The sequence below is a fragment of the Trifolium pratense genome, linkage group LG5 (assembly GCF_020283565.1).
Source record: "Trifolium pratense cultivar HEN17-A07 linkage group LG5, ARS_RC_1.1, whole genome shotgun sequence".
NCBI lineage: Eukaryota > Viridiplantae > Streptophyta > Magnoliopsida > Fabales > Fabaceae > Trifolium > Trifolium pratense.
In genome coordinates, this window is record NC_060063.1 from 20092889 (window position 1) to 20117867 (window position 24979).

Below are 24979 nucleotides of genomic sequence, written 5' to 3' on the forward strand. Positions count from 1 at the left end.
TTTTTAAAAAAATAAAAAATGATTTTTTTCCTACAAAAAAAAAAAGAATTTTCTGTTTTTTTTCCCCAAAATTTCCTACAAAAAAAATTAATTTTTTTTTCATACAAATGAATTTAAAAAATTTCCAACAAAAAAAAAAATTCCTCCCAAAATAAAAAAAATGAATTTTCTTATTTTGCTCCAAAAATAAAGATTTACTCCGAAATAAAGTTTATTTCCGAAATAAAAATTTTAAAGATTTATTTTCAAATCTTTTTGAATTAAAAAATCATAATCTTTATTTTTTAAAAACAAAACTTTATTTTTTGTTATTATCTTTGAATTTAAAAAAAATAGAAAAAGATTTTCAAAAAAAATATAAAAATAGAAAAAGAAGTTTTATTTGTGTTTTCCTCTTCTATCAAAACCATTTGCCTTTCTATAAAAAAAAAAACCATTTGCCCCAGAACTAGAAATATAGAACGAAGCAGAAGAAAATAATGAAGTAGAAGACGATTTCGGCGATTGAAGAAGACGACTACGAGTACGATCACGACGGTGGAAGCAAATGATTCCGGGAAGATTCTGTTTTTTTTTTTAATTCAAAAGGATTTGAAAATAAATCTTTATTTTGGGAGTAAAATAAGAAAATTCGTTTTTTTTATTTTAGGAAAAAAAATACTCAATAGTTTTGTACGAAAAAAAATGTTATTTGTAGGAAATTTTTTTTTTTTAATTTTGTAGGAATTTTTTATTTTGGAAAAAAAAAAGAAAATTCGTTTTTTCTAATTTTGTAGGAAAAAAAAATTTAATTATTTTTTTAAAAAAAATATTATCTGACGTGGAATTTAAAAATAAATATAAATGATTTTTTTCCATGTGTACAAGCTACGTCAGCAAATTTGTGCAGGGGGATAAATGAAACTTTCCTTATTTTGCAGGGGGTAAATGATCATTTACCCTTTAATGTATTGTTTGGTAGGAGATAAAGATGAGAGAAATAGAAGAGAAAGAAGTTTGTTTAATTTTTGAAAAGACAAAAATATCCTTAAATTAAAAATTAATTTACAATTTTATACTATTAAATTAATAAATCATTTAACATATGAAAAGGGCAACTATGGGAATGAGTAAAAACTAGTCGGATCAATGCAATTTCTTCGCATGGCCAAGAAGCTTGTAATAGAAATAGGAACATATATTGTTTCAAACCTATTTTCAAGAGTCTAAATTCTTTGGAAATAATTAAGCCACCAAGCAGGAGTAAGGGAGGGATTTGCCCACACTTAACCACCCCGTGTGGTCACACACACATATCTTTTACTTTTCCGATATTTACTTTTCTGTCATTTATTTTATGTATTTACTAAAGTACCCGCAAAGATACCTTCTTTAATACACAAAGCGAAGGCAACTATCATATTCCTAAGCGAAATTAGTAACCTTGGCACAATCCCTGTGGAGAACGATAACTAATCACTTTATTACTTGGTAGCGATTCTGTGCACTTGTAGAGTCGACCGTCAACACTTCTGTTACTTATGTAGTGGACGTGCATTTGAGGGCGTTTAGGTGTCCGTTACTTAAGTAACAGACGTACTGCATAGAGTGTTCGTTGCTTAAGTAGCGGATGTGTGTGTTGCAGAAACTCAAATATCACATAATCAGGCAAGCAAGGCAAAAATGGATGTTAACACATAACTTTCTTTTATTAAAATACTAGTTTAAAGACCCGTGCATTCGCACAGGTCCATTGATTTTTATTTGATATCTAAGTTTGTCATTATGTTAAGGTAGAAATTTTTTTTAAAATTAAATATTTAAAAATTTATTATATAATATTGTTAAAATATAAGTGGAATTATTGTGTTTTTTCTTGTAAATTTATTTATTCAATTTTTTTATGTTTTCGTGATAAATAATGGTCCCGTGTATATTTTTAATAAAAATTATAAATTTTATTAAGAATATTTAGGAATAGTAGGGGAGTAATTTTTTTTACCCTGAGATAATGCACAAGCTGATGAATTCAGGGGGAGTTTGATGCTGAATGGATGCTGCCCTGATTGGACGAACATGTGCTAGAAGATGTGCTCCCATATGTCACAACAACTTTGATGACATATGACATGTGTTATGATTGATCATATTTTGCTCCGATACCACGCTAAGATAAACATGTTAAAACTCTTTTTGCTAACACATGTTCTATTTTGCTCGAGGCTATTTGATGATGACTCCGCTGCTGCTGCCTCTGATGCATATATTTTTTCACCTATGTGAAATTTTGTCTAAAAGATGCTCTAACATTCCTTCTTTTGTGTGATCATGGTGATTTGAAGGATTGCGCTTTTTATATCTCTCAAAGGTAATGGCCTGAAATTGTTTTAGCCAAAAATTGCCAAAGGGGGAGATTGTTGGATATTTGAATTGGCTAAATTTTGCTAAAACAAATATACTAACAAGATGTTGGAAAACATGTTACAACATCATATTGGCTAAGGAAATCTCGCGCATTTAATGAGAGCATCTGCTATATATGGAAATCCACTTAAAAGCACGCTTAATGAAGATTTTATCTGATCAGGAGTTTTAAGGATAAGATAAGACTTAATGGTACAACGGTATGATCACACTTATCCTCTAAAGTCCCTTAAACACTTTTGGAAAGTTTCTATACAGTCTTGATGAAGATCAAAAGAGAATCAGATCACTTTTTATGACTCTCAAGGAGCGTCCTATCAGTAATGAAGCAAGAGGAGCGTGCTAGATCATTATATATACGAAGACCAAGCTCAAGACTAAGTATCTCATTGAAAAGTATTAGTTACACATGTTGAGTCTTTGTTGAGTCTTTTATTATTTGATTGTAATTCTTTCATGTGGATTCTATAACACGAGTTAAGAAGTGAGTTTATTATTTTAAGGTTACTCCTAAGCTTTGAAGTACGAAGTTTACCGTGTGTGATTCACTTGAAGCTTTTAAGCAAAAGTGAAGTAGTGTCTTGGTAAGTTGTCGCCACATCATTCCCAACATTATTTAAACAACACAGGTTGTGTTGTGTGAGTGGAAGTGAGATGGGATCTCATGTCTAGGAGTTCCTAGGAAGAAGTTGCATGAGTAGTGTCGAGGTTATAAGGCGTAAACCAGGGGTTTGCTGGAGGTCTTAGTTTAAGACGTAAATCCTAGGGTTTGCTGGAGGTCTTAGTAACTAGAACTATTAGTGGATTTCCTTCCTGGATTGGTATCCCCCAGAGTAGGCAGTTGGCTGAACTGGGTTAACAATTACTTGTGCATTTTATTTATTCTCTGTCAGTATTTTATATGTTATATAAGATGTGCCAACAATAGATAACAACATTATTCATAAAGAAGTTGTTGGGACATCTTAGGCAACATCTTTCTAGTGATACCAGAATTTCAATTGGCATCAGAGCAGACACCCTATTCTGTTATTTTGGGTGAGCTCCAGGGAAGTATTTTCTGGTACAATGGATAAAGAAGGAGGGTCAGTGTCTAAACCCCCTTTACTGACAGGTCCTGAGAACTATGATTATTGGAAATCTCGTATGGAGGCTTTCATAAAATCAATTGACAGCAGGACATGGAAGGCTGTGTTACGTGGATGGGAACCACCAATGGTTCTTGACAAGGATGGCAAGAAAACTGATGTAAAGAAGCCAGACGATGAATGGACAAAAGATGAGGATGATCTGACACTTGGCAACTCAAAAGCCTTGTATGCAATTTTCAATGGTGTGGATGCTAACATGTTCAGGCTACGTCGGGTTGTATGATTTCCTCCAGTCAGAGTGGCTATCTCTGACTATTGGTAGGAGTTCAAAACGCCGGTGATCCCCAATAGGTCTTGAGGCGACCCAGCCGAACCTATCCTCAGTCTTACATACATTACCGTACTGTAAGAAACACCCTGTTTTGCTCTTCACCTATCAAAGGTGATTAATTATTTAACTCTTCAACTTAATTTGTCTTTGTCAATATCTAACTTAGACATATTAATCCTCAAAACTCGCCATACAACTTATGAGATAACCTCAAACTTTCACCATAAATACTCAAGCACATGAACATTTTAAAATCATATATTGCAGAGGATTTATTCACGCATATATTCAAACTAAAATCAATCACTCATCATTTAACATTTTGCATATACCTTAATGAATATAAATTACTCGAGTTATAACTAATAATATATATATATACAAGTAACACATTTCTTGTGCTCATCAAAACTTATTATTAGCGATTCCCCTTACCTCGAAGCTTTCCAAAATAACTCGAGCAATCACCTTCATCTAGGACACCTTGAAATTCCTAGCTTCGTGTGACAGTGATGGTTTGTGTGGGATTGATAAAGATTAAAGTTCTATTTATAGGGGAGTTTGAATGATTATTGTGGACAATTAGGAGACCACGTTTTCTCTTTTACTTAAGCCCACGTTTTCATTTCCACTTGTGAAGAAAGATTAAGCCACGTTAATACATGAGGTGTAATTCCTATCTCTTAATTTTCATTTAATTTTTCATTTAATTTTAATAACATTTTTACCTAGATATTTTTTGTGATCTCAAAATTATTTTTCTTTTATTTTTCTGAGATATAAATTTATACTGTTGAGTAAACTACTGTCCGAAATTCGGTAGAATTTTAAGCCCAAACTTTTATCATAGCTTACTAAAATATTTCATGATTGATTTCTAAAATTACTTTTCTTAAATTCACAGTCTAGAAAAATATTAATTATCAGTCTATACAAGGTAGAAATACTATCAGAGCACACCTAAAATAATTCGGAAATATTAGGTATCACAATGACATATTTTTATAAACTATTTATTTTTAAGGGTGTATACTTTTACACTACTAGTTCTGAAATTTAAACCATAGCTTTCATTAAATTAATAGATTAGATTTATAGATTTTCTTTATCTAAAATTCAGTTCCAAGAAAATAATTACTTAAACATTCTCATACTTTAGACACGTAACTGGGACTAACATGACATTGAATACTCATTGAATGTATTATTTTCACAAACTATTATAAAAATATAACTAAATCATCAAATTTATTTTATAAAAATACTTAAATTAATAATATAAAGAAAATACTAGTTTATAAAATTTGGGGTGTTACAAATCCAAACCAAAACCGCAAAAAACCGCATTTAGTTTTAACCACACGGATCATTTTTCTTCTAAACCGTACAGTTTGGTTTGGTTTGTGGTTTTCATTTAAGAAAACCGAACCAAACCGCAATACTTAACTTAACTCTATCAACTATTAGCAATCAACCCAAATTGAGTCCATAAAATAGTAGGCTGTCAAAATATATCATTTCACGCACCCAGAACTATACTATTGGTATTAAAAATAAGTTATTATGTATATCAATTTCTGTATATGCATATTTTATCATGTAAACAATAAAATAAATTAAAAATTTCATATGTTTATTTTGTAACAAGTTGGAAATATTATCATATTTTTTATATCGTGATAAATCGCACAAACCGAACCAACCTAACCGCATTGGTTTGGTTTGGTTTGGATGACTTTTTAAAAACCAATTGAACCAAACCGAACGGCATGCATTTTTATCTGGCGGTTAGGATGACTTTTATGCTCAAAACCGAACCAAACTGCACCGCGAGCACCCCTTCAACTGGTTTAGCTAGTTGGCTAAAGGTTTTGGAGTTGGAGGTTCAGAGTTCAAATCCTGGCAGGGGGAAAAAATTAACATAACATTATAATACTAACTACTAACAATTTGATTATCATAAAAAAATAATTAAGGAGTTAGGATTCGTTGACACTAGGTGTCAAATTAAACTTTAATGCCAAATCTAAGATGTCCATTTTTTTTATGGTACATGCTAAAATGTCCATTTTATTTAATCTAAAGTTCGATAATTATTCATTAAAAAAATCACTTGAACTTCTCTTATTCTTAATGCAACTAATATATTTGTTATATTAAAAAAATCTGAAATTCTTTTTATGTCAACATGATATCATATTTTATAAAAGAACTTTATTGCTATTGTAAATTGCCACACTTTTTATTATAATTAATCATAAGTAAAAATGTTTTGGCTTTAACAAATTGTTAGTTGATTCAGTGGTGATTTCAATATATATATAGCTTGGTTGTTGGTTGTTGGTTGTTTGGATTAGTGAACTCATAAGGTACCGTTGAAAGTTTCATATGACTTTAGCATTAGTTATATTTTGTCTATACCTAATAATGTTAATATTGGTATGATGAAACATAACCTCTTCAATTATATATTAATAAAGGAGTTAGGAGGGGTGGGATGAGTAGTTCAACTTAGGGGTGATCGTATTCGAACAAATCCAGAAGTAAAACCGCAAACCGAACCAATCCAAACCAAAACCGCAAAAAACCGCATTTAGTTTTAACCACACGGATCATTTTTCTTCTAAACCGTACAGTTTGGTTTGGTTTGTGGTTTTCATTTAAGAAAACCGAACCAAACCGCAATACTTAACCTAACTCTATCAACTATTAGCAATCAACCCAAATTGTGTCCATAAAATAGTAGGCTGTCAAAATATATCATTTCACGCACCCAGAACTATACTATTGGTATTAAAAATAAGTTATTATGTATATCAATTTCTGTATATGCATATTTTATCATGTAAACAATAAAGTAAATTAAAATTTCATATGTTTATTTTGTAACAAGTTGGAAATATTGTCATATTTTTTATATCGTGATAAACCGCACAAATCGAACCAACCTAACCGCATTTGTTTGGTTTGGTTTGGATGACATTTTAAAAACCAATTTGTTGGGGTTTTGTATGTTGGCTACATTTTGCAAAAACATCTTTTAGCCAAGTGTTGAGACATATGTGCTTACGCCAAGTGTTGCGACAGATGTAACAACACTTGTATGTCTGATTGTTCGCGCCAGCTAGCGTTTTTATTTTCTACTAAATCTTTCGAAGATTTGATTGAAGAATTGTTTCGTGGTTTCTTACTCAACAAGGCGCACGTGATCAATGTGTTTCAGAAGGCAGCTGAACCCTAGTTCTATTTTCTAAAGGAATAAAATAACTTTTAGAAAATATAATATTTGTTTCAAAAATATATCTTGTGAAGATTGCTGCAGAAAATATAAAAGATTTATTTCAAATAAATCTTTGTGCTTCCAGAAGATTAGAAGATTTAAATTTAAAATATATTTACAACAAATATATTTATGGGAGGAATATTTGATGCAAATAAAGATTTGGTAAAAATATATATTTTGCATCTAGAAGATTTATTGGAGCTGAAGCATTATGAAAAGCCCACGAGGCTCTGCTATTTAAAGGGTGCTGCTAACCCTTATTATTCACCGAAACTTGAAGCTAAAATAGAATATCAAAGATGTAGTCTTTTAAGGGTTTCGTGTCTTTAAGCCACTCTCTAGGAGAGTTGGTGTAAAGTGAACCACTCGGGTTGTGAGATGGTCACTATGTCCTCACTCAGAAACCTGTAGGTAATGAGTTGAGAATTGTACTTGGAGGAAGCTTTTAAGCAACTCCAAATTGTGAACTTAGTCGTTGGCTAGGTGGTGATGTTATTGAAGTGTGTCGACTTCATCTTTGTCAAGGAGAGTGTCTCCATTTTGTTGTTATTGAAATCCTTACTGGTTGTAAGGTTGAGGGGAGTGAGATGGGGTCTCATATCTAGAAGTTCCTAGGTAGAAGTGTCATTGGGTAGGGATTAAGTGAGGAGTTGTAAACGGGGGAGTTTAGCTCCGAATTAATACTGCTGATAGTGAATTTCCTCCTGGATTGGTATCCCCCAGATTAGGCTGTTAGGCTGAACTGGGTTAACAATTATGTGTGTCGTTTATGCTTTTCAGTATATGTTTTTAATGCTCTGTTTTATTGTTCTTACTGCTAAGACAAGTGTTGCGACAAGTGTCTGCACATCGTGGACAACACTTGTCTACTGTGTACCAGAATTTCAATTGGTATCAGAGCAGGCATCCTGTTCTGTATTTGGGTGAGATCCTAGGGAAGATACTTTCTGGTTATGAACAAGTAAGGAATACTGAAAAGTTGTTTGGACTTGAAGAAGTTCATATTTGTTTGAATGGTCCCTAGAAGTGGGGGATGGACTATTCATGGCAAGGTGTGTAGCTTTGGTGTTGAGTTGCTGTATGGTTTGATTTATTTTCAAACCTATGTTAACCTGTTGCACCTGAAGTGTGGAGTTTGTGCAAAGGTCATTATGGTGTGCCTGAAGTTTGTTGAGGAGTTTTCTGGTTTGAATTCCGCTGCATACATATATGATGGGAAAACTCCTGGTGGTTTTGAGTGTGCTACACTCTGTTCTCCTCTGGTGAGGTTCAACTAACTTGTTGGAGATGCCAACGATACTTGAGGGTGATCTCAAGTCCACTCATAAAGGCACTCATACATGAGTTTGTTGAAGAGAGATCTGAAGGTAGTTATGAGCAATTTATTTTTGCTTCCAATCCTACAAGCCAACCTCCAGTGGATTTGATAAAGGATCTCTTATTATGGTACCTGAGAAGGGGACTGATGTGCTCCCAGATGTTGGTACATCTGACCTGCAGATTATGCAGAATCGTGTTGGATGACAGTTGGGCATGTAAGGTGCTTGGAATTATGCATAGGAGTGCTCAAGTTGTATGGTCAGAAGAAGCTTATCTGCCTATGTGAATCAGAATGTGGAGGTTCTGATCTTTCTTTAATAGTATGCTCTAGCAATGCATGACTATTGATTCCACTAGTAGTGGATGTAAGGGCAGCAAAATATTGTCAGATACTGAGGTCTGATAATTGTCTTTGGTTATCTACTGCAAGTCACTCGAGAAAAAGGCTGATAATCAGAATCTTAGTCAAGCTTTTAAGCAAACTAAGAAGTTTTGGAGTTTGTGAGTGACTTCACACCTATTAAGCATGACATCTTGCCTATTCAAAAGGTCATGATACAGAGTGTGGTTCTGCAAGGACAGTGATCAAGATGTGTCCTTGTTAAGTAAAAGGGTTAGAGTGTTGAAACATGTGTGGATGATCTGGTATTGAAGGTTAATCAACTACTGATGGTTGATCCTCTTGTGTCCCCCTGCTGTTGTTAATTGTGACTTTGGTGCTTCCACTAAGGCCACAAGTGATTGTGTTGGTAAAACTCTCAAGGAAACTATCCCTGAGACAAATGTTGTACCAAGTGTGGGTACATTTGTGGCACCTGCAACTGCCACATATTTTGATACATCTGCAGCACCTGAAACTATAATAGATCATAATGTTTCAGATATTTCTTACCAGATGAATACTACTAAGAAAGAGAATACTACAAAAGTAATTATGACTGGTAATAATTCTGCTGATCACTGTGTTGTGAACTCTCAATCTGATGAGAGTATGAAGATTATGTCTAAAAATCTTGAGGATAGTTAGTCTGTTGGTGATCTTGCAGCTCATGCTCTGATTAGTAGGGTGCTAGTCTTTGTCGTGATGTTTGTGGATGTGTTATGCTATGAATCTAGTCATCCCGATCTAATATGTTCTTTTGTGAGAATTTATATCTGTCTGTCAATGTGCTATGTGGGCTCGGTGAACCCAATTACGCTGCTGCATGCCTCTGGTGTGTGTTTTTGTTGAAGTGAAAGAAGGTATGTCTTGTATCTCTCTCTCCATTGTCTGGTGCACACTAATCAAGGGAAATATGATTTAAATTCTTCGGCAAATGTTAATTCTGCTGTTGATGCTTCTACTAAGGTCAATAGTTACTGTATTGATGAGTATATCAAGGAAACTGTTCTTGAGACTAATGTTGTGCCAGATGTTTATACATTTGTGGCACCTGATACTGGTGTAGGCTAGAATGATCAAGATAATCCTGACCAGGTGGATACTACTGAGCAAGAAAGAATTCCAGTAGTAGTAAGGACTGATAATAACTTTGGTAATAATGTTATGGGTTATTCTAAATCTGATGAGAGTATTAGGTCTTTGTTTGCTGATAAAGAACCTTCTGTTGACAAAAGTGTGGGTGATGATCCTGATGTTGTCATTGTGAATGACATAGTGGCTGGTAACAAGTCACTAGATAAGACACCTAGTGCTAATGTTGTAGGAAGAATCAGAAGTAGGGCTGGTAAAAATGTGACAACTGTCAATACACTTGTCCAGAAATCTAAATCATGAAAGGTGACAAGATTTGTTGGGAAGAAACCTTTTTATGGTCCACCAAGGACAAAGAGTAATAATGTATCTGTTACTGGGGAGAAGAAAAAGAGTCTGAAAAGAAAGAACCCCCTTCTAGTAAATCAGACTTTGAAAGGGAGACAAGTGTAGCTACATTTGGTGACACATTCAGAAGAAGTGTGAAAGGAATGAAGGTCTGATGAGAACAGTGTCTGATCTAGGTGACTGTTTTGATAAGCTGGTAAGGGGATTTGTAGTAATATTGGTGACAATTGTGATGATCCTAAAAACCCTAAGTATAGGTAGGTTTGTGTGAGAGGCAAGTGTGTTCATCTCTCTCCCTCCATAATTAACAAATTTTTTGGAAGAAGTGATGAGGAAGTAGCTGAGCTGGAAGTCACAGATAATGAAATTTGTAGAACAATTTGCTGCTGTTAATTGGGTTCCTACCACTCATTCCAGTAATGTAGCCAAAGAATTGGCTAGGTTCATTTATGTTGTTGGAACTAAGGCCAAGTTTGATTATGGTGCTTATGTCTTTTATGCTACTTTAGAACATGCTAAATCTTTTGCTCTACAACTTCCCATAGCATTTCCTACTTTACTGTGTGGTATTGTTCTTGACCAACATCCAAATATTCTTGTGGACACTGATGTCCCTTGTAAAAGAAAAGGAAAGCTGAATATTGAGCAAAGGCTGCTTGTAGGGACAAATGTTGCAGCAGGTGTTGGTACATCTGTCCAGCAAAAGCTGGTGCTCTCACTAGGCAGCAAATGATAACTGACTTAAATGAGTCTAGTAGAGCTCTCAAGAAACTGAAGACTGTGATGATCCTTTGAGTAAAGAATTCATGAAGGTTTTTTTACATGGGTTAATGTGTTGAATTTTCACCTGCTGTGATTAATAAGTTTTTAGGCAGGAGTGGAGAACCTGAAGCTGAGCATGCTAAGTCTTTGGCTGTGAAGATGCCAACAACATTTCCCACTGTGCTTTGTAGTATTATTCTTGATCAGCATCCAAGTATTTTGATCAGCTCTGATGTTGTCTGTAAGAGGGAATCTCCTCTCACATTGCACTATAGACTAGTTGAAGGGACAAATGTCTCACATAATGTTGCAACATCTGGCACGAAAAGTTCTGGGTTCATGACCAGAAAATAGATGATTGCTGATTTGATGAGACCTAACCAAGTTGGAAATCTTGGTCGAAAAAAGTATGTCTTTTTAGTTGTTGATGATTCCTCCAGATTTACTTGGGTAAATTTTATTAAAGAAAAATCAAATACTTTTAATGTCTTCAAAGACCTTTGTCAAACGCCTCCAAAGAGAGAAGGAGGGTATAATTATTAGGATCAAAAAGTGACCATCGGAAGGAATTTGAAACTGCTAAATTTTCTAACTTCTGCTCCTCTGAAGAATTAGTCATGAGTTCTCATCTATCCTCTATGAGCTTTGGAAGGGGAGAAAACCAAATGTTAAATATTTCCATGTGTTTGGGAGTAAATGTCATATCTTGGCTAATAGAGAACAAAGACGAAAGATGAATCCCAAAAGTAATGGTAGGAATGGTGATCCTTTTGTTGTTGTCAATGAATCTCATACTATGACATGTTTGTATCTTGAACATATCAAAACCCCTAATGTCGAATCAAATGTTGTTACTCATGTTAAAGATTTTGTCAGTTCAAATGTTGTGGGTAGTGTTGGAACATCTGTCAGATGTACCTCTCAAGCTGTCAATCTAGTATGTATGTTGCTGTTGTTGATGACATTGTTGTTGAAATTGTGCATATGTCATCTTCCAAGGTTGTTGGTTCTGACACTTTGTCATCCCTCACTAAAGTTGTCGTTGAGTCCCCCAAAGGAACCTAACATAAGTCTAATGTCATATCGGATGTTGAAACATCCTGGACCAACCCGTTAGTGTTGTTGAAACCTGTTCTGCAATCCCCCAAACTGATGCTTATATGGTTCTGAGAGTCCTCAATCTAATAAGGTTGAAGATCAACTAATGGTGGTTTGGAGTATTGATGTTTTGAATGTGGTAGAAGAAACTGATCTTGATGATCTTCCACTTGACCAAAGTTGTTGCTCAAAGTGTGACTAAAAAGAGAACTAGCATGGTACGATTGTTTGGATGTGCATTCTGCTGAGAAGTATTATATGTGTTCAGATGTGTTATGATCATATGCGATAATGTGATGATCAAAGGTGATTACTACTATGGTAAGTGACTATTACAGACCTGTTTCTGAAACCTCTAGTTTGATGTTCTTATGTGATGACAATATATATATTGTTGAAGATGCTTTTGGTATATGTCTCTTGAGATTGGAACTGAATAATACTCATCTGTGTTGAATAACTTGTCTGTTCTGGTACGAGATGTTGTAACATCTGTCTCAACATCGTGTTATCTCAAGTGTTCCAACATTGTGTACAACATCTGTCACCAAAATGCCAGAATGTGGTTGACTATGAGCCAAATATTGAGGATGTTGTTCTGGGCATCATGTCACTTGACAGGAAGAAAGTTGACATCTCTTCTGTCCTCTTAGAGAATGTTTCATTCATTTTGAAGAAAATGTCTAGAAATAGAAATTTATGTTTTAAAGGAGATAATGTTATGAGAAGCTGAATTTTTTGTGAGTATGTTTTTGACTATGAAGCAAAGCTACAACGTTTATGGTGAAGCTACCAATAACCTTTATGGGTGTAATCTATAAGAGTATTATGAGACAACTCTTTGAGATTGAAAGATCAGAAGCACTCCAAAGCCAAAAAGGGAGTGTCTTTGACTTCTGACTATAGATTTCTTTTGTCGGACCACATGTTCCTAACATTGTTTTCTCTGTCGGTTGGTACATGTTGTTTCCAAGAACAATGTTTTCTCATGCTCTTGTCATGTTGTGGAAACAAGGGGAAATGTCTATTTTATGAGTGTTAACTATGGAGGTTGATGTGATGAAGATGGTATAAGTTTATGCCTTATGACTTATGATCTTCATGTTATACTGTTGGAGTTTGGTTATGGTATTGTGGATAAAGGCTTGCATGTTCTCCGTATATTGTGTGGGCTAGGCCCTGGATTTCTAGCACCTTTGTGTGCATTATGGTATGTATTGTGTGCACTCTGAAGCGTTTGTCTGCTACCCTATGTTCTGATATGTATGATGTTTGTCAAAATTATGACCAAAAAGGTGGAGTAGTGTGTGTGTGGACAAATGTGTGGACCGGTGTTCTCACATTTGGTGAAGTTGTTGTTCTTATGCTTCTATGCTCGTATTGAGGGGGAGTGTGAGTTATATATATGCATGTGTTGAGGGGGAGTAATGCTATCCAGGAGGAGTAGTAGTGTGTAGCTAGCCTAATAATGTGTTCTGATAGCTTATGCTCTGATAACGTGCTTGATGGTTGTGGGAGTGCTATGTTCTTGATGTGTGATGTCATGCCTGATGTCTAGACATCCTGATCTGATGTGTGAGAATTTATTTTTCTCAGTATGGGGGAGTTTATTTCTCCCCATGTGGTTCTTTTGTGAGAGTTTAGTTCTCTCTGTTATGTAACTTGCACTTCTGATACTGCTATGGTACCTCTATGCCTCTGTTCTGTTGTTTAATGCACACTGACTTTATTTGTCAGAATTTGTGGCTAAAAAGGGGGAGTAGTGATCTGTGATATGTAAGATCTATCTGCGTGATGTGTGGACAGATGTGCTGACATCTGGTGTGTATGTTGTTGCGGTTCTTTCTGCGATGTGTTAATCTTCTAGGCCTATGTCTGAGTGGAGTAAATGTTACCTTCAACTCTGTGTGATGTGTTGCAAGAATTCCAAAAAGCATTTAAATTTGTAGCATAGGGCATGATCATAATCATAGTCATAGAAATATGGATGATTCACCGTGCTTAGTCGTAATCATAGAAATATGGATGACTTTTATGCTTAGGATCACAGTCATAGAAATATGGGTGATTTGGGTCACATTCATAGCAATATGGGTGACTTAGTTAGTTACATTCATAGAAATATGGGTAACTTGTACATGCTTATTTATGAATGCACACATGTGTGTCTACAACAACCATTAAGCGTTGATCACTCTGATTGAATGCTTCTGCTATTACAAGGATGTTGTAGTTCCTATGGTTGATTACATTGTATGCTTGTGCTCTGTCATGCACAAATTCAGGGGGAGTGGTAGTATGAATAAGTGACAAGTGTGATGCCAGATGCTGAGACATCTTGGCTTTATTCTCTGGTGGCTGGGAATTTATTTTTCCTAGTTCTATGTTTGTGGGAATTTATTTTTCCCTGGTGATCTTTTGTTGAATGGATGTACTCTGATTGTAGGAGTTTATTTCTCCTATCTTTGAATCCACTATGAGAGTTTATTTCTCTCTATCTGCTCTGTGAGGCTATATGTGTTTATTCCTGCTATTGCATGCCTCTGATGCTACTTACCTCTCTTGGAAGTAGTCTTACTATGTGTTACTTTCTTTCCTAGTTGTGTGATCATGTTGACTCGAAGGAAAGGTAATACTGTATCTCTCTATATACTGGTCTAATATTGTTTTAGCCAAAATTTGCCAAAGGGGGAGATTGTTGCGTTTTTGTATGTTGGCTACATTTTGCAAAAACATCTTTTAGCCAAGTGTTGAGACATATGTGCTTACGCCAAGTGTTGCGACAGATGTAACAACACTTGTATGTCTGATTGTTCGCGCCAGCTAGCGTTTTTATTTTCTACTAAATCTTTCGAAGATTTGATTGAAGAATTGTTTCGTGGTTTCTTACTCAACAAGGCGCACGTGATCAATGTGTTTCAGAAGGCAGCTGAACCCTAGTTCTATTTTCTAAAGGAATAAAATAACTTTTAGAAAATATAATATTTGTTTCAAAAATATATCTTGTGAAGATTGCTGCAGAAAATATAAAAGATTTATTTCAAATAAATCTTTGTGCTTCCAGAAGATTAGAAGATTTAAATTTAAAATATATTTACAACAAATATATTTATGGGAGGAATATTTGATGCAAATAAAGATTTGGTAAAAATATATATTTTGCATCTAAAAGATTTATTGGAGCTGAAGCATTATGAAAAGCCCACGAGGCTCTGCTATTTAAAGGGTGCTGCTAACCCTTATTATTCACCGAAACTTGAAGCTAAAATAGAATATCAAAGATGTAGTCTTTTAAGGGTTTCGTGTCTTTAAGCCACTCTCTAGGAGAGTTGGTGTAAAGTGAACCACTCGGGTTGTGAGATGGTCACTATGTCCTCACTCAGAAACCTGTAGGTAATGAGTTGAGAATTGTACTTGGAGGAAGCTTTTAAGCAACTCCAAATTGTGAACTTAGTCGTTGGCTAGGTGGTGATGTTATTGAAGTGTGTCGACTTCATCTTTGTCAAGGAGAGTGTCTCCATTCTGTTGTTATTGAAATCCTTACTGGTTGTAAGGTTGAGGGGAGTGAGACGGGGTCTCATATCTAGGAGTTCCTAGGTAGAAGTGTCATTGGGTAGGGATTAAGTGAGGAGTTGTAAACGGGGGAGTTTAGCTCCGAATTAATACTGCTGATAGTGAATTTCCTCCTGGATTGGTATCCCCCAGATTAGGCTGTTAGGCTGAACTGGGTTAACAATTATGTGTGTCGTTTATGCTTTTCAGTATATGTTTTTAATGCTCTGTTTTATTGTTCTTACTGCTAAGATAAGTGTTGCGACAAGTGTCTGCACATCGTGGACAACACTTGTCTACTGTGTACCAGAATTTCACAATTGAACCAAAGCGAACGGCATGCACTTTTATCTCGCAGTTAGGATGATTTTTATGCTCAAAACCGAACCAAACCGCACCGCTAGCAACCCTTCAACTGGTTAAGCTAGTTGGCTAAAGGTTTTGGAGTTGGAGGTTCAGAGTTCAAATCCTGGCAGGGGGAAAAAACTAACATAACATTATAATACTAACTACTAACAATTTGGTTATCATAAAAAAATAATAAAGGAGTTAGGATTCGTTGACACTAGGTGTCAAATTAAACTTTAATGCCAAATCTAAGATGTCCATTTTTTTTATGGTACATGCTAAAATGTCCATTTTATTTGATCTAAAGGTCGATAATTATTCATTAAAAAAATCACTTGAACTTCTCTTAATCTTGCTGCAACAAATATATTTGTTATATTAAAAAAATCTGAAATTCTTTTTATGTCAACATCATATCATATTTTATAAAAGAACTTTATTGCTATTGTAAATTGCCACACTTTTTATTATAATTAATCATAAGTAAAAATGTTTTGGCTTTAACAAATTGTTAGTTGATTCAGTGGTGATTTCAATTTATATATAGCTTGGTTGTTGGTTGTTTGGATTAGTGAACTCATAAGGTACTGTTGAAAGTTTCATATGACTTTAGCATTAGTTATATTTTGTCTATACCTAATAATGTTAATATTGGTATGATGAAACTTAACCTCTTCAATTATATATTAATAAAGGAGTTAGGAAGGGTGGGATGAGTAGTTCAACTTAGGGGTGATCGTATTCGAACAAATCCAAAAGTAAAACCGCAAACCGAACCAATCCAAACCAAAACCGCAAAAAACTGCATTTAATTTTAACCACACGGATCATTTTTCTTCTAAACCGTACAGTTTGGTTTGGTTTGTGGTTTTCATTTAAGAAAACCGAACCAAACCGCAATACTTAACTTAACTCTATCAACTATTAGCAATCAACCCAAATTGAGTCCATAAAATAGTAGGCTGTCAAAATATATCATTTCACGCACCCAGAACTATACTATTGGTATTAAAAATAAGTTATTATGTATATGCATATTTTATCATGTAAACAATAAAATAAATTAAAATTTCATATGTTTATTCTGTAACAAGTTGGAAATATTGTCATATTTTTTATATCGTGATAAACCGCACAAACCGAACCAACCTAACTGCATTGGTTTGGTTTGGTTTGGATGACTTTTTAAAAACCAATTGAACCAAAGCGAACGACATGCATTTTTATCTCGCGGTTAGGATGACTTTTATGCTCAAAACCGAACCAAACCGCACCGCTAGCAACCCTTCAACTGGTTAAGCTAGTTGGCTAAAGGTTTTGGAGTTGGAGGTTCAGAGTTCAAATCCTGGCAGGGGAAAAAATTAACATAACATTATAATACTAATTACTAACAATTTGGTTATCATAAAAAAATAATAAAGGAGTTAGGATTCGTTGACACTAGGTGTCAAATTAAACTTTAATGCCAAATCTAAGATGTCCATTTTTTTTATGGTACATGCTAAAATGTCCATTTTATTTGATCTAAAGGTCGATAATTATTCATTAAAAAAATCACTTGAACTTCTCTTAATCTTGCTGCAACAAATATATTTGTTATATTAAAAAAATCTGAAATTCTTTTTATGTCAACATCATATCATATTTTATAAAAGAACTTTATTGCTATTGTAAATTGCCACACTTTTTATTATAATTAATCATAAGTAAAAATGTTTTGGCTTTAACAAATTGTTAGTTGATTCAGTGGTGATTTCAATTTATATATAGTTTGGTTGTTGGTTGTTTGGATTAGTGAACTCATAAGGTACTGTTGAAAGTTTCATATGACTTTAGCATTAGTTATATTTTGTCTATACCTAATAATGTTAATATTGGTATGATGAAACTTAACCTCTTCAATTATATTTTAATAAAGGAGTTAGGAGGGGTGGGATGAGTAGTTGAACTTAGGGGTGATCGTATTCGAACAAATCCAAAAGTAAAACCGCAAACCGAACTAATCCAAACCAAAACCGCAAAAAACCGCATTTAGTTTTAACCACACGGATCATTTTTCTTCTAAACCCTACAGTTTGGTTTGGTTGCGGTTTCATTTAAGAAAACCGAACCAAACCGCAATACTTAACTTAACTCTATCAACTATTAGCAATCAACCCAAATTGAGTCTATAAAATAGTAGGCTGTCAAAATATATCATTTCACGCACCCAGAACTATACTATTGGTATTAAAAATAAGTTATTATGTATATGCATATTTTATCATGTAAACAATAAAATAAATTAAAATTTCATATGTTTATTTTGTAACAAGTTGGAAATATTGTCATATTTTTTATATCGTGATAAACCGCACAAACCGAACCAACCTAACTGCATTGGTTTGGTTTGGTTTGGATGACTTTTTTAAAACCAATTGAACCAAAGCGAACGACATGCATTTTTATCTCGCGGTTAGGATGACTTTTATGCTCAAAACCGAACCAAACCGCACCGCTAGCAACCCTTCAACTGGTTAAGCTAGTTGGCTAAAGGTTTATGAGTTGGAGGTTCAGAGTTCAAATCCTGGCAGGGGAAAAAATTAACATAACATTATAATACTAATTACTAACAATTTGGTTATCATAAAAAAATAATAAAGGAGTTAGGATTCGTTGACACTAGGTGTCAAATTAAACTTTAATGCCAAATCTAAGATGTCCATTTTTTTTATGGTACATGCTAAAATGTCCATTTTATTTGATCTAAAGGTCGATAATTATTCATTAAAAAAAATCACTTGAACTTCTCTTAATCTTGCTGCAACAAATATATTTGTTATATTAAAAAAATCTGAAATTCTTTTTATGTCAACATCATATCATATTTTATAAAAGAACTTTATTGCTATTGTAAATTGCCACACTTTTTATTATAATTAATCATAAGTAAAAATGTTTTGGCTTTAACAAATTGTTAGTTGATTCAGTGGTGATTTCAATTTATATATAGTTTGGTTGTTGGTTGTTTGGATTAGTGAACTCATAAGGTACAGTTGAAAGTTTCATATGACTTTAGCATTAGTTATATTTTGTCTATACCTAATAATGTTAATATTGGTATGATGAAACTTAACCTCTTCAATTATATTTTAATAAAGGAGTTAGGAGGGGTGGGATGAGTAGTTCAACTTAGGGGTGATCGTATTCGAACAAATCCAAAAGTAAAACCGCAAACCGAACCAATCCAAACCAAAACCGCAAAAAACCGCATTTAGTTTTAACCACACGGATCATTTTTCTTCTAAACCCTACAGTTTGGTTTGGTTGCGGTTTTCATTTAAGAAAACCGAACCAAACCGCAATACTTAACTTAACTCTATCAACTATTAGCAATCAACCCAAATTGAGTCTATAAAATAGTAGGCTGTCAAAATATATCATTTCACGCACCCAGAACTATACTATTGGTATTAAAAATAAGTTATTATGTATATGCATATTTTATCATGTAAACAATAAAATAAATTAAAATTTCATATGTTTATTTTGTAACAAGTTGGAAATATTGTCATATTTTTTATATCGTGATAAACCGCACAAACCGAACCAACCTAACTGCATTGGTTTGGTTTGGTTTGGATGACTTTTTTAAAACCAATTGAACCAAAGCGAACGACATGCATTTTTATCTCGCGGTTAGGATGACTTTTATGCTCAAAACCGAACCAAACCGCACCGCTAGCAACCCTTCAACTGGTTAAGCTAGTTGGCTAAAGGTTTATGAGTTGGAGGTTCAGAGTTCAAATCCTGGCAGGGGAAAAAATTAACATAACATTATAATACTAATTACTAACAATTTGGTTATCATAAAAAAATAATAAAGGAGTTAGGATTCGTTGACACTAGGTGTCAAATTAAACTTTAATGCCAAATCTAAGATGTCCATTTTTTTTATGGTACATGCTAAAATGTCCATTTTATTTGATCTAAAGGTCGATAATTATTCATTAAAAAAATCACTTGAACTTCTCTTAATCTTGCTGCAACAAATATATTTGTTATATTAAAAAAATCTGAAATTCTTTTTATGTCAACATCATATCATATTTTATAAAAGAACTTTATTGCTATTGTAAATTGCCACACTTTTTATTATAATTAATCATAAGTAAAAATGTTTTGGCTTTAACAAATTGTTAGTTGATTCAGTGGTGATTTCAATTTATATATAGTTTGGTTGTTGGTTGTTTGGATTAGTGAACTCATAAGGTACAGTTGAAAGTTTCATATGACTTTAGCATTAGTTATATTTTGTCTATACCTAACAATGTTAATATTGGTATGATGAAACTTAACCTCTTCAATTATATTTTAATAAAGGAGTTAGGAGGGGTGGGATGAGTAGTTCAACTTAGGGGTGATCGTATTCGAACAAATCCAAAAGTAAAACCGCAAACCGAACCAATCCAAACCAAAACCGCAAAAAACCGCATTTAGTTTTAACCACACGGATCATTTTTCTTCTAAACCCTACAGTTTGGTTTGGTTGCGGTTTTCATTTAAGAAAACCGAACCAAACCGCAATACTTAACTTAACTCTATCAACTATTAGCAATCAACCCAAATTGAGTCTATAAAATAGTAGGCTGTCAAAATATATCATTTCACGCACCCAGAACTATACTATTGGTATTAAAAATAAGTTATTATGTATATGCATATTTTATCATGTAAACAATAAAATAAATTAAAATTTCATATGTTTATTTTGTAACAAGTTGGAAATATTGTCATATTTTTTATATCGTGATAAACCGCACAAACCGAACCAACCTAACTGCATTGGTTTGGTTTGGTTTGGATGACTTTTTTAAAACCAATTGAACCAAAGCGAACGACATGCATTTTTATCTCGCGGTTAGGATGACTTTTATGCTCAAAACCGAACCAAACCGCACCGCTAGCAACCCTTCAACTGGTTAAGCTAGTTGGCTAAAGGTTTATGAGTTGGAGGTTCAGAGTTCAAATCCTGGCAGGGGAAAAAATTAACATAACATTATAATACTAATTACTAACAATTTGGTTATCATAAAAAAATAATAAAGGAGTTAGGATTCGTTGACACTAGGTGTCAAATTAAACTTTAATGCCAAATCTAAGATGTCCATTTTTTTTATGGTACATGCTAAAATGTCCATTTTATTTGATCTAAAGGTCGATAATTATTCATTAAAAAAATCACTTGAACTTCTCTTAATCTTGCTGCAACAAATATATTTGTTATATTAAAAAAATCTGAAATTCTTTTTATGTCAACATCATATCATATTTTATAAAAGAACTTTATTGCTATTGTAAATTGCCACACTTTTTATTATAATTAATCATAAGTAAAAATGTTTTGGCTTTAACAAATTGTTAGTTGATTCAGTGGTGATTTCAATTTATATATAGTTTGGTTGTTGGTTGTTTGGATTAGTGAACTCATAAGGTACAGTTGAAAGTTTCATATGACTTTAGCATTAGTTATATTTTGTCTATACCTAATAATGTTAATATTGGTATGATGAAACTTAACCTCTTCAATTATATTTTAATAAAGGAGTTAGGAGGGGTGGGATGAGTAGTTCAACTTAGGGGTGATCGTATTCGAACAAATCCAAAAGTAAAACCGCAAACCGAACCAATCCAAACCAAAACCGCAAAAAACCGCATTTAGTTTTAACCACACGGATCATTTTTCTTCTAAACCCTACAGTTTGGTTTGGTTGCGGTTTTCATTTAAGAAAACCGAACCAAACCGCAATACTTAACTTAACTCTATCAACTATTAGCAATCAACCCAAATTGAGTCTATAAAATAGTAGGCTGTCAAAATATATCATTTCACGCACCCAGAACTATACTATTGGTATTAAAAATAAGTTATTATGTATATGCATATTTTATCATGTAAACAATAAAATAAATTAAAATTTCATATGTTTATTTTGTAACAAGTTGGAAATATTGTCATATTTTTTATATCGTGATAAACCGCACAAACCGAACCAACCTAACTGCATTGGTTTGGTTTGGTTTGGATGACTTTTTTAAAACCAATTGAACCAAAGCGAACGACATGCATTTTTATCTCGCGGTTAGGATGACTTTTATGCTCAAAACCGAACCAAACCGCACCGCTAGCAACCCTTCAACTGGTTAAGCTAGTTGGCTAAAGGTTTATGAGTTGGAGGTTCAGAGTTCAAATCCTGGCAGGGGAAAAAATTAACATAACATTATAATACTAATTACTAACAATTTGGTTATCATAAAAAAATAATAAAGGAGTTAGGATTCGTTGACACTAGGTGTCAAATTAAACTTTAATGCCAAATCTAAGATGTCCATTTTTTTTATGGTACATGCTAAAATGTCCATTTTATTTGATCTAAAGGTCGATAATTATTCATTAAAAAAATCACTTGAACTTCTCTTAATCTTGCTGCAACAAATATATTTGTTATATTAAAAAAATCTGAAATTCTTTTTATGTCAACATCATATCATATTTTATAAAAGAACTTTATTGCTATTGTAAATTGCCACACTTTTTATTATAATTAATCATAAGTAAAAATGTTTTGGCTTTAACAAATTGTTAGTTGATTCAGTGGTGATTTCAATTTATATATAGTTTGGTTGTTGGTTGTTTGGATTAGTGAACTCATAAGGTACAGTTGAAAGTTTCATATGACTTTAGCATTAGTTATATTTTGTCTATACCTAATAATGTTAATATTGGTATGATGAAACTTAACCTCTTCAATTATATTTTAATAAAGGAGTTAGGAGGGGTGGGATGAGTAGTTCAACTTAGGGGTGATCGTATTCGAACAAATCCAAAAGTAAAACCGCAAACCGAACCAATCCAAACCAAAACCGCAAAAAACCGCATTTAGTTTTAACCACACGGATCATTTTTCTTCTAAACCCTACAGTTTGGTTTGGTTGCGGTTTTCATTTAAGAAAACCGAACCAAACCGCAATACTTAACTTAACTCTATCAACTATTAGCAATCAACCCAAATTGAGTCTATAAAATAGTAGGCTGTCAAAATATATCATTTCACGCACCCAGAACTATACTATTGGTATTAAAAATAAGTTATTATGTATATGCATATTTTATCATGTAAACAATAAAATAAATTAAAATTTCATATGTTTATTTTGTAACAAGTTGGAAATATTGTCATATTTTTTATATCGTGATAAACCGCACAAACCGAACCAACCTAACTGCATTGGTTTGGTTTGGTTTGGATGACTTTTTTAAAACCAATTGAACCAAAGCGAACGACATGCATTTTTATCTCGCGGTTAGGATGACTTTTATGCTCAAAACCGAACCAAACCGCACCGCTAGCAACCCTTCAACTGGTTAAGCTAGTTGGCTAAAGGTTTATGAGTTGGAGGTTCAGAGTTCAAATCCTGGCAGGGGAAAAAATTAACATAACATTATAATACTAATTACTAACAATTTGGTTATCATAAAAAAATAATAAAGGAGTTAGGATTCGTTGACACTAGGTGTCAAATTAAACTTTAATGCCAAATCTAAGATGTCCATTTTTTTTATGGTACATGCTAAAATGTCCATTTTATTTGATCTAAAGGTCGATAATTATTCATTAAAAAAATCACTTGAACTTCTCTTAATCTTGCTGCAACAAATATATTTGTTATATTAAAAAAATCTGAAATTCTTTTTATGTCAACATCATATCATATTTTATAAAAGAACTTTATTGCTATTGTAAATTGCCACACTTTTTATTATAATTAATCATAAGTAAAAATGTTTTGGCTTTAACAAATTGTTAGTTGATTCAGTGGTGATTTCAATTTATATATAGTTTGGTTGTTGGTTGTTTGGATTAGTGAACTCATAAGGTACAGTTGAAAGTTTCATATGACTTTAGCATTAGTTATATTTTGTCTATACCTAATAATGTTAATATTGGTATGATGAAACTTAACCTCTTCAATTATATTTTAATAAAGGAGTTAGGAGGGGTGGGATGAGTAGTTCAACTTAGGGGTGATCGTATTCGAACAAATCCAAAAGTAAAACCGCAAACCGAACCAATCCAAACCAAAACCGCAAAAAACCGCATTTAGTTTTAACCACACGGATCATTTTTCTTCTAAACCCTACAGTTTGGTTTGGTTGCGGTTTTCATTTAAGAAAACCGAACCAAACCGCAATACTTAACTTAACTCTATCAACTATTAGCAATCAACCCAAATTGAGTCTATAAAATAGTAGGCTGTCAAAATATATCATTTCACGCACCCAGAACTATACTATTGGTATTAAAAATAAGTTATTATGTATATGCATATTTTATCATGTAAACAATAAAATAAATTAAAATTTCATATGTTTATTTTGTAACAAGTTGGAAATATTGTCATATTTTTTATATCGTGATAAACCGCACAAACCGAACCAACCTAACTGCATTGGTTTGGTTTGGTTTGGATGACTTTTTTAAAACCAATTGAACCAAAGCGAACGACATGCATTTTTATCTCGCGGTTAGGATGACTTTTATGCTCAAAACCGAACCAAACCGCACCGCTAGCAACCCTTCAACTGGTTAAGCTAGTTGGCTAAAGGTTTATGAGTTGGAGGTTCAGAGTTCAAATCCTGGCAGGGGAAAAAATTAACATAACATTATAATACTAATTACTAACAATTTGGTTATCATAAAAAAATAATAAAGGAGTTAGGATTCGTTGACACTAGGTGTCAAATTAAACTTTAATGCCAAATCTAAGATGTCCATTTTTTTTATGGTACATGCTAAAATGTCCATTTTATTTGATCTAAAGGTCGATAATTATTCATTAAAAAAATCACTTGAACTTCTCTTAATCTTGCTGCAACAAATATATTTGTTATATTAAAAAAATCTGAAATTCTTTTTATGTCAACATCA